Raw genomic sequence first — 9,130 nt, forward strand, 5'->3', positions numbered from 1 at the left:
CGGCATCCTTGAGCGGTCCAGCCACGCCACAGAGCGTTTCTGTCTTGCTTCTCTGCGGCTCCAGAAAGTCTGTGGATCCACTAAAGGACAATTCCATTCACTGAACCTCGAAGTGGCCTCTGTCATCCATGGCTCTGAGTTCCGTAAAGACTGGCTGTGAGTTCTTTAAAAGTTAGCAGAGAAAGATCTGGGTAGGTAGTTCTCAGGCGTGGGAATCCTAAACACTTCTGTGGTATTCATTTGTCCAAGAAAGACTCCAGGTAAGAATGCGTTGAGGGGAAATCAGGCAGTGAGCAAAAACTGCCTTCTCTGAGGTTCGAACTCAGGACCTTCAGATTATGAGACTGACGCGCTGCCTACTGCGCTAAGAAGGCTTCCAAGTACAGTTGCTTTATTATACCTTACAGGAAACATTCACAGTCTTCAATGTGTCCTTCCCCATCCCTGACATCAGATCTCAAATCCCTGCATTTGTGTTTGTTTTAGGCGGGGAATCTCCAAGAGAGCCAACACAGACTCTCTTGGTCCTGCGCTCTTGAAGAACCTCACAAGCCCTGAAACCACGATGGAGGACTGAACATGGTGCCTGATCTCAGCTACTGCTTGACATCGTACTTTGTTACCTCATTGTTCTCAGTCTTTTCCTCCCCCGTGTCAACCTGCCCTGTTGGAACAGTGCCTATCACTGAATACTTAAGTGTAAACAGCCCTCACTAGTTCTGGGAGACAGGCCTGCAGGTCAGTCATGCAAACTTGCTCATTCATCCAACCGTTTTGTCTCGGATAATCTCAAAATGTCACACAGTGAGATTAGCGTGGTGTCTTTGGTGGGTTTTGTATTTGTTTTGTTTCTTCTTTCCCACCACTATGACCCCCAAACCTATTAAGATCTTACTGACCTTATTTAAGCATCCTGATTTTTCCATAAGCCTGTTTATCACTATTCTCATCTTACTGATAAAGCTGAGGCTCAGTAGAATTAATCACACACTGGTGATTGACAAAGCCAGACAAGAAACAAATCAGGGCTCAGCTTTTATTTTTTTTTCCTTTGAATTTTTCATACAGGTTGTCCTAGTTAGGGTTATCTTTGCTGTGACGAAACACCTTGACCTAAGCATCCTTGGAGGAAAGAGTTTATTTGACTTAAGCTTTCACATCACTGTTCATCATCAAAGGACATCAGGACAGGAACTGAAGCAGGGCAGAAAGCTGGAGGCTGATGCAGAGGCCGTGGAGGAGTGCTGCTTACTGGCTTGCTCTCCATGGCTTGCTTAGCTTGCTATCTTATAGAACCCAGGACCACCAGCCCAGAGGTGAAGCCACACACAATAGGCAGACACCCCCCCCCCCACACACACACCTCCTCCGATGCCCATCAATCACTAATTAAGAAAATGTACTCCAGACTTGCCTGCAGCTGCATCTTATGGAGACATTTTCTGAACTGAGGTTCCTTCCTCTCCATCGACTCTAGCTTGTGTCAAGCTGACAGAAACCAGTCAGCATAGGAGTATACAATGTATCTTCATCATATTGCCCTTACACTCTTTTCTTTCCTACTTTCCACCCCCTGCAACACACCTCACTCCCAATTTCATGAGTTCATGAAGGTGACACTTTATAGTTGCCATTTTCCAGAAGAAAAACTTTTCTTCACATCTCAACATAGATCTGAAAGACACCCCCACACCCCCCAACACACGGCAGCACCACATTGTCTGATCTAGAGGTATTTATCTTACCAAGTTGCCTCCCTCTCGCCATTCCCTGGCCTCCTATTTATTTACTGGGCCTCATTGCCTGATCTTCCTCACAGTTTTCTAAAGAGTCAAGTGCCAAGGCAGTAGAGGAGGGCAGAGCTCAGTGGCTTCCACAGCTGTTTCTCACCCCAGCAGGATTCTGGTTCAATACTGAAACAGTCCTTTTCTCTGAGCACAGCTGGCATGGGGCTAGGGGATTTGTTTAAGATTTGTGGAACAGCAAGGCCAGTCTGGTCTACAAAGCCAGCTGCGGGACAGCCAGGACTCCAGGGAAACCCAATTCCAAACAAAACAAACAAACAAACAAACAAAGATTTGTGGAATGAAGAAATGCTAGCCAGGTAATTTAGAAACCTTGAAAGGGAATGCATTTTCAGATTAAAAAAAAAAAAGTGGACAGAGACAGGGTCTGAGAAACCATTGCCTGAGAAAGAAATGTCACTAGGTAATAGTGGGAGGGCATTGTCCTCAGAGTGAGTGATGGGAACACACAGTTTCAAGTGCCTTCCATGGAACTGTAAGTCCCTGTGGAGCAGGGGCTCAGGACCCTTGTTTTTGAGTCAGTTTGCTAAGAGGGGCAAAGAATTATTATATGGACTCATGGAATTAATAGGATGTATCTTCTATTATGAGTCACATCCCACAGTAGAGAAGAGTCAAGTCAATTGCACCAGATAGGATAGGGAAAGACCAGGTGCTGTGGGCAAGGCCATAAGGGATCTGCAGGAGCTCAGAAGCAAGCCAGCCCTTGTGAAGACCCAAGACCCTCTGCAGCACGCTGGCTGTGATATAAGTGGCCTAAGTCACATGGCTTGTGATTAATTCACAATCTCTTGCAGTTTCTTTGAACTGGGAATGATGTTATAGTTGTAAAACTACATTGTAGAGGTGGTTGAGAGCACACACTTCTCTAACTGAGGAACAGAGTGTGATTCCCAGCAGCCAGTGAGAGAATCCAATATCCTCTTCTAACCCCTTTATGCATATGCACACCTATGTACACAGATACACATAACATCTCTAAAACTTTAATAAGCAAAATACTATATACACACATTAAATTATATTGTTTATATACATATATCATATATATATCTGAAGAGCAAACAAAAGTTATATGTATACTATCCAAAAGATGATGAGAATAGTCTAAATGACATTTACATACATTTAGAATTCCTTAGGGATTCAGTAAAAAAATTAGTATTTTTATGGGAAAGCCAGACTTCAGACTATGAGTACAAATTGGGATTTGGCTTGGGAATTGAGTCAAGAGGTCCCATCAACCATGTATGTGACAACTTTTTGTTTTGTTCACATGCACAAGCTGTGCTCAGAGGGCACAGGAAGAGTCATCTTCTATCAGACTGCCTGCGGGTGGACCAGGCATTCAGAGGGAAGACAAGGTAAGAAGCAGACCTGGTGGAGGGAGGGAGGGACCCAGCCTAGGAACTCTGCTCAGCAGCACACTGTCACTTAGGGAGGTGCAGGCCAACCTTGAAACCCAAGTTTGACTCCAGAAGTAAAGAGTTTTTTTTTAAAGCCCAGGTATGGTGGCTGTGCTTGTAGTCCTGACTCTAGAGAGGCAGAGACAGGGTGGGGCTTGGGGCTCCCTGTACAACTATTCTAGCTTATTCAGCAATTACAGGCCAAAGAGTTACTGTCCCCAAACAAAAATGAAAGCACCAAGTGGGTGTCTTAGGAGGGACATGTGGTTCCCTGGTCTCTACACACCAACAGAGATGTACACACATGTATATATAAATAACTTATATGAAAGATTGTATTTTATTATATATATCATATAACAGTACATCATATAACATATATATATATATCACTTTCATTTGCTTTTTATTTATTTACTTTTTAAATTTTTTTGATTTTTGTGACAGGGTTTCTTTGTGTAGCCCTGGCCATCTGGAACTAGCTCTGTAGACCAGGCTGTCTGGAACTCAGAGATCCACCTGCCTCTGCCTCCTGACTGGTGGGATTAAAGGCATGCAGCACCACCCATTTCCTCTTTAAACCATTAATACACCCAAGGGCACTGATCTAAAGATAGGTAAACCCTTAATGGTATTTACCAGAAAATAGGGCCATGGAAGCCTAGAGTTGTAACAGGGCCTCAGACCTTAGTATTCCCCCAGACCTTAGCACAACTGACTCCATGATAGAAGTTCTATTCAGGCTGTAAAACTCAGCAAGTAGGCAGCACCACTTGCCAAAATGAAAACAGGGACTTAATCTATCCAAGTGCACAGTTCTGGGACAGTCTCTAAATGTAGTAACTTTGCTTTTTGGTATTTGGAGATCTGCTTCTGCTAACTGTTCTTGTTCACAGAAGTATGTCCACCCAGGACACGGTTTTGGTGCTTCAAAGTTCACTCTGAGAAAGACTCAGTGCTACAGTGGGATGGGAGAGGCCAGTGTAGTCACCAGCCGGCTAATAAAGATTTTCCATTGTCTTAAGCTCCTGCGTGAGTGGTCTTCTGTGGTGAGTACCCCATAACAGGGGCTAGGGAGGAAAGGACATAACCTGGGCATGGCTGGCATTCACCCCTTGCCGCTCATTCTGGACCAGTGACTGCTCTGCCCTTTCACCCCGCAGACTTGGACTTTTCCAACACACATTTATTGACTCTTTTGTGGTGCTGGAGATGAAATCCAGAGACTAACATATGCCAGGTCAGCTGCCCTGCATGGTCCCTCCATCTTTAATCAGGCATGTGAGACTTCTGTGTCTGAGGGATTGATGTCTTTGCCAATTAATTCATCTTTTCAATTTTAAATCACCCGATGGAATGGGTTCATTTTCATTCAGAAATAACTGGAGGGAAGAACCCAGTTGCCTTAATTTCTTCCACATTGCTCAATATCGTAATGCTTCTTACAAACAGGACTGAGGCACTGAGTGGTTTGTGGCTTTTCCCACACCAGGGAATTTCCTAAAACAATTCTCTGTCTGGGGTCTGGAGCCCTGAAGTCTGAACCTGAGATTTCCACAGTCTCCCCGATGGAGATTCCCAGCTAGGAACAGGGAGTTCCGTTTTAGGGTTCGATTCAACAGACATTTTAGCAGTACTGAGACAGCTCAACGGGAATTGAGTGGGAGTTTTGGAATGTTAACTTCCTATGGAGGTAGTCAGACAGAACTGATCTATGTTGTCTAACACATACCAATGTGATCAGAGTATCTATGTACTTATAACTTCCCAGGCACGGTGACCAGAGTCAACATTTTGAGGACCTCTGCCCCCATCGCCCAAAGAAATTAACTATCCCACTAAAATGTCCTAATCAAGCTCGCTGTTCCCAAGAGCCCCGACTGCACAGAACCTCAGTAGTTTTGTTAGGGAGTAGATGAGAATCCGAGACCCAATTTAGGGGTTTTCGGGGTGAAGCTTTCCTGGGATAACCAGGGAAAGTTGGTTAGGTCCTTGTCAGCTGCGCAGGCACAGGCCTTCTCGCCTTGGAGAGTTACTGGATGGATGTCGAGGACAGGGCGGTGAAATGAAGACCCCGCAGAGCTCTTGGACCGGCCTTCGGGGACCTGACAGCCCTGTGGTAAGAGAGGTTTGTGGCTTGTGACATTCTAGGAGCTGTGCGTCACTCGCCCGCTCGCGCTGTTTCGAATCCTCCTTTGTCGTGTCTCCTGCGGTTGTCGCCGCGGCAGGGCCACCAGTCAGGGAACTGGAGCTCTGAGGGTCGTCGGTTCCTCGTGAACAGGATCAACAGTGTCTTTACACCAAAAGGTGGCGAAGAACAAACGACTGGGAAGGTGGAGGCCGATGCCCTGCGTGACCTCCTCGGTTACAGACTCTGAGGATGCGGGCGATTCGGAGTCACAGATAGTCCCTGTCACCAAAGCTCCTGGTTGTGGCGACCAGCGATTGCCTCACACCCCAGGATGAGGAGACTTTGAGCCTGGCCATCGCAGCCTCCGGGTCAGAGGAATCCCGGGCATCAGGTCCTGCAGCGGTCAGCGCCCGGTCCACCCAGCCGCGTGGGTGTCGCCCGGGGCTTGGTCCGTTTGTCGCAGGGGTTCCTCAGTCGCTCAGACCAAAAGCGCCCAAGGTCAGTGTTTTCTGTGCGACCTGGAAATACTCATTTCAGAATCTCAGGTTCTCCACTCCCCGAGACTTCATTAAAAGGGGACGGAATGAACACGGGAGCCCATCCCCGAATTCAGACCCCAGGACACCACAGCCTGCTCCCGCCTCCTCGGGTTCCCGGGAGACGGCTATGAACCGCCCGGAATGGCAGGCGTCCCCCGGACTCTGGAACAGCTGCTGGTCCAGCGACGACGGTAAATCCGGGGTCAAGCCGAGCAGAGCTGGGCGTCGGGGCCGCTTAGGACACGCGGGGCTGTGCCGAGAGGGCTCCGCCGCCTGTGCCCGGCGGGGACGCGCTGCTCCTGGACTCACTCCTCACGGGACTCCGCGGACCGCGACAGTGGCCGGAGGGACGAAGCCCCGCGGGCCGCGAACGGCGCACATCTCCCGGGCACCCTCACCGGCCTCTGGAGTCCCCGCGTCGACAGGACCCGAGCGATGCCCTAGCGGCCCAAGAGACGCGCGACGTGGCCGAGGCCCGCCACCCACCGCGTTATCCAAATGGTTTTGGTGAATTTTAGGAGAAATCGGTAAAATTGGGGAGGCTGTGTATCAGATCGTCACTTGGAGGCAACAGGGAGATCTGCGCAGGATGCGAACTCCGTGAGGGCTGGAGGGCGCCTTGCGGTGGTGCGGCCACCGAGCTCGAGGACTGGGCTGTCCAGGGCCAGTATCTGTGCGTCAGGACTCACTGCAAGGCGACATTGCTTGCTCTCGTCCAGAATTTTGTTTCTGCTCAGAGAAACTTTCTACTTGGAACAACGCGAGTTTCGTACGTTTTTTTCAGCTTCAAGGAAAGTTTACAATTTCAAGAAAAAAAATCACATCCAAACCCAAAAGAAAACCGAAAAACTTTGCCATTTTTAAATTACATTCTTTCCTAACTGTGTAGATCGAGAAGGGTCTATTGTGTTGGCCGGTTAGCTCAGTTGGTTAGAGCGTGGTGCTAATAACGCCAAGGTCGCGGGTTCGATCCCCGTACGTGCCAGTTGGTCTTTCTATTTTACAACAAAGTCTGAGATTTCCAACTACTGGAAGCTATTTAAGGCATACCACCTGAGAAGAGATCACACCTCAAGCTGCTCTACACTCTTCAGTTTGGCCGCTGGAGCATGACTTACAGTCTGTGCAAGTATGTTGACCAAGGAACACCGGGGTCAGCAACCATTGGAGCGTGACATTTACATTTTCGTTGTTCACGCTTAGAACAATCTGTGGTTCACAGCTCTTTTCATAAAACCTTGAAAATTGCAACAAACTAACAAAACTCCCCAAATCCTCTGTTAAATGACATTTGTGTCATTCTCTGTCTGTAGAGGTAGACAGAAAGTTAAGCTTTTATATGCCGGATAGCCCAGTTGGTTAGTGTGGTGCTAATAACGCCAAGGTCGCCGTTTCGATCCCTGTACGGGCCAAGTCGTACTTTTATTCAATAAAAATAAGCCAAAGCTAATATACTATAAAAAAAAACCCCTACTCTGTGTAGCATTTAAGTCATAACACTTTCAAGGACTCTATCTTTCTTGCCCCACGGCCCCCACTTCTGGCTTGTTTTAGGAGTCTGGAAGCGGAGGGACACGGAGAAGACCTGAGCCTTTGTCCTCGTCACATTGCCTACAGTGTCCTTCTCTCCATCCGCACTGACTCTTCACCTGACCTTCTGGGAGGATCAGAAGGGTGGGTAACTCCTGTGTGGTTCCTGCCTTGTGCCAATCTAGAGACACTGAACTGAGGAATGTCGGGTTCAGAACCCCAAGCCATTCACCAACGTCCAACAGCTGAGTGAGGCCAAAACATGTCCTGGCAGAGATCTTTGCTGACAGTTCTCTGAGGCGGAGCTTTGTCCTTCCCAACAGTCCCAGGGAGCCCTGCAGAGGTCTGCGTTGTGGTTTTTATGAAGAACCTTTTGGTGAACTCCCCCCTTGCAATATAAAGGCAAGGATCATAAATATCCTTGTAACATAAAGAGTGGTAACATAAGAGGTGGAGGATGTGGGCATCGATCCCACTACCTCTCGCATGCTAAGCGAGCGCTCTACCATTTGAGCTAATCCCCCGATGTCAACCTACCTTTCTTGTATTTTCTTGTGTGTCCAGTGGATCCTCACACAACTAAGTACTCCGTCTTTGGTCCAGGAGAGTATGACAATGAAGGTCCGAATTTTAGCACAGCCTAGATTCTTAGGTCCTAAGAGCTGAAAGTGTAGGGAGTGAGCTGAGAGTCTGAAAAGAGAAGTGAGAAAAAGCAATGTTGTTTCCGCCCGGTTTCGAACCGGGGACCTCTCGCGTGTTAGGCGAGCGTGATGACCACTACACTACGGAAACTCCCTACAGTCCTGTGATTTCCTACTTTCCAGACATACATTGAAAACTTGCTGAGTAAATGGATTCATGATGGCACTCGTTGTATGTACTTCTGTCATGGACTAGCTAAATCAAGGTAACTAAGGTGACTGACCTCCTCATCCCCAGCCCTTGGTGACCCCACCCTACCCTGCTGCTGCCAGATGAACACTCAGATTCCACACTGTAAATGAAGTCCTGTGGAATTCGTCCCTCGGTGACTGGTTCACCTCACTTAGCACCATGTCCTCGGCTTCTTTGGTTTGAGTGACAGAGCCTCTTTTTAATAATAATCCTTCTGGGAATTATCCTTCTGTGGATGTGAAGGAGTGAGCATCTCAGAAGACAGTGATTAGTTCCTGTGAACAAGCAAACCTCTCCGAACTCCTTGATCCCACTCCCGTGGCCATGTTCCCACTAGAGGACGGCTCTGTGGTTCTATTTTCAATTTCTAACGGAATTGTCATGCTAAGGACCTGGCTTTGAATCTCAGCACCCACATGGCCTCTCCTCAGCATTTCCAACTCCAGTATGAGGGCATCTGTCGCCCTCTTTCGGCCCCATGCGGCACCGCATGCAAATGCCCATGCACATAAAAATACTCGACTCTTTCCTGTGGGTCCTCTCAGCCTTCCCTTCCTTTGTGTCAGCAAATGTGGCGCAGAAACCCTTTAGTCAGGGACTCCCAGTGGCCACACTGGGCTGAAACACAGGAGCCCTTCCTCCCTATTCTACCCTGGGGACTTCGCCTCTTGTTGAGCATCCCGGGTCCCCTTAGCTCTTTTCCACTGACCCCCTCCCCACCGCAGCCTTTCCTCATAGCCCAGCTCCACTCTTCTGTCAGTTAGGGATCAGAAATGCTTTCTACCTTGGACCCCCAGGGACCACACTGAGCCAGGACACAGGTAG

At 48.2% G+C, this 9,130-nt stretch overlaps 4 non-coding genes across 4 annotated transcripts; 1 reads left to right on the plus strand and 3 right to left on the minus strand.

Moving 5' to 3' along the window:
* Positions 1-301: 301 nt before the first annotated feature.
* Trnam-cau (transfer RNA methionine (anticodon CAU)) lies at positions 302-374 on the minus strand. Its single transcript has one exon. It is a non-coding gene; the product is annotated as a tRNA-Met (tRNA).
* A 6,418-nt stretch (positions 375-6,792) lies between these two features.
* Trnai-aau (transfer RNA isoleucine (anticodon AAU)) lies at positions 6,793-6,866 on the plus strand. Its single transcript has one exon. It is a non-coding gene; the product is annotated as a tRNA-Ile (tRNA).
* Positions 6,867-7,862: 996 nt separating this feature from the next.
* On the minus strand, positions 7,863-7,935 carry Trnaa-agc (transfer RNA alanine (anticodon AGC)). The gene has a single exon. It is a non-coding gene; the product is annotated as a tRNA-Ala (tRNA).
* A 195-nt stretch (positions 7,936-8,130) lies between these two features.
* Trnav-aac (transfer RNA valine (anticodon AAC)) lies at positions 8,131-8,203 on the minus strand. Its single transcript has one exon. It is a non-coding gene; the product is annotated as a tRNA-Val (tRNA).
* Positions 8,204-9,130: the final 927 nt, after the last annotated feature.

Source organism: Peromyscus californicus, unplaced genomic scaffold (genome assembly GCF_007827085.1).
Source record: "Peromyscus californicus insignis strain IS unplaced genomic scaffold, ASM782708v3 Scaffold_8__1_contigs__length_139910024, whole genome shotgun sequence".
In the NCBI taxonomy this organism is placed as follows: Eukaryota; Metazoa; Chordata; class Mammalia; order Rodentia; family Cricetidae; genus Peromyscus; species Peromyscus californicus.